Source organism: Alligator sinensis, unplaced genomic scaffold (genome assembly GCF_000455745.1).
Source record: "Alligator sinensis unplaced genomic scaffold, ASM45574v1 scaffold194_1, whole genome shotgun sequence".
Classification (NCBI taxonomy): Eukaryota; Metazoa; Chordata; order Crocodylia; family Alligatoridae; genus Alligator; species Alligator sinensis.
The window spans coordinates 2663374-2665055 of NW_005841945.1; the positions used below are offsets into that span (position 1 = coordinate 2663374).

The following is a 1682-nucleotide window of genomic DNA, read 5'->3' on the forward strand; positions in this document are numbered from 1 at the left end:
CAAAATTAGATCCAGTGGAAAAGGGGGGAGTAAGCGGCCTTCGCGCAGTGGCAGCAGCTGCAACAATAGTCGAAAAAGCCCAGGAATTAGTCCTCGGATACCCCCTTATCCTAAAGGCTCCACACGCAGTAGCCCTCCTCCTCCTCCAGAAAAATACTCAACATTTTTCTCATCAGAGAATGAACAAATAGGAAACCACACTTTTAATGGCTACAAACCTGGTCACAGAGAGATACAATACCCTGAATCCAGCTACTCTATTACCTCTACCCAACGACGGGGAACCAAACTCCCACGATTGTCTTCAAGTTGCAGCATTTTCAGACAAACCCAGGGCAGATCTCAGTGACTTACCCTTAGACAACCCTGACTTAATTTTTTTATGTAAATAGCTCTTCAAAAATAGTCAACGGAGTTAGAAAAATGGGTTATGCAGTAGTAACTCCATTTGAAGTACTTGAAGCTGAACCACTGCCTGAGCAGTTCGGCGTGGTAGTGGACTGTGGCTTCCAGCTTGTGCCGTGCCCTGGTCCCTCACCAGGCTGCTTTTGTTTTTTCTCAGAGTAAAATGTAGAAAGTTTTTGCATGTGTTCTATAAGACAGGGAAGAGTAGAACTGCTCGTTTCTTGAGAGCTATATGGAATGTTAGGCATGATGTGTATTACTGCAAAAGTGTTTGTCACGGTGTGAAGTTCTGAATGTCCTGGAATGGTTTCTCTTTAGTGAGATTAATTTTTTTTTTTACTTTCTGTACCTGATCTTTCATGAAATAAAGTAGTTAAAAAGGATAGAATATGGCAATTGCCAGATGAAAGGATAGTGCTACCTAAAGCAGCCCTTAGACCCTATCTACAACAACTCCATCAAAGCGAACATTTAGGTTGTGAAAATTTTGCCACTATCACTAACAGGCTGTTCTATGCACCTGGAGTCTACCAGGAAGCAAAAAGGCTTTTAGAACACTGCAGTATATGCAAAAGTTTAATATCAAAGGAGAAAAATCAGGACCCCCTGGAGCCCGCCCCTGGGCTTATAGTCCCTTTGAAAGACTACAAATAAATTTTGCAGATATGCCTAAAGACAATGAGTACAAAAACCTCCTAGTAATTGTTGACCAACTCACAGGGTGGGTAGAAGCCTTCCCCACCAGAACAGCTACAGCACAACAAGTAGTAAAAATACTCCTTAACAAAATTATACCCAGGTTTGGTCCTCCACGTATCATTGAAAGCGATCAAGGATCACATTTTACTGCTGACTTAAATAAAACACTGACTAGCTGCCTAGGAATAGAATGGAAATTCCATACCCCTTGGCACCCAGAAAGCTCAGGACAAGTAGAGAAAATGAATCAGACCCTAAAACAAAAAACTGAAAAGCTATGTGCTAAGATCGGGTTAAAATGGACTAAGACTCTCCCACTGGCTCTTATGTCCATCAGATCAACCCCCAAGAAAAAATTAAAGCTCAGACCTTATGAGCTGCTGTTTGGACACCCTGTTCCCCAACATTTCCCCTTACTACCGGCTCACACTTCTTCTCTTTTAGGTGATGAAGGACTCACCTCTTATATTTTATCTCCACAGTCTCAGTTAAAATCTCTCCATAGGTATGCTGCTTTAAGCCAACCTTTACCTGCCGATGTCCCAGCACATTGCATCCAGCCTGGAGACTGGGTGTAT

The 1682-nt window shown here is 42.5% G+C and overlaps 1 protein-coding gene across 1 annotated transcript in view; it reads right to left on the reverse strand.

Annotated features, from left to right (window-relative positions):
- Positions 1-1682, reverse strand: part of LOC112549664 (serine-rich coiled-coil domain-containing protein 1-like) — a 133008-nt gene that overhangs the window by 32900 nt on the left and 98426 nt on the right. The window lies entirely within an intron of this gene.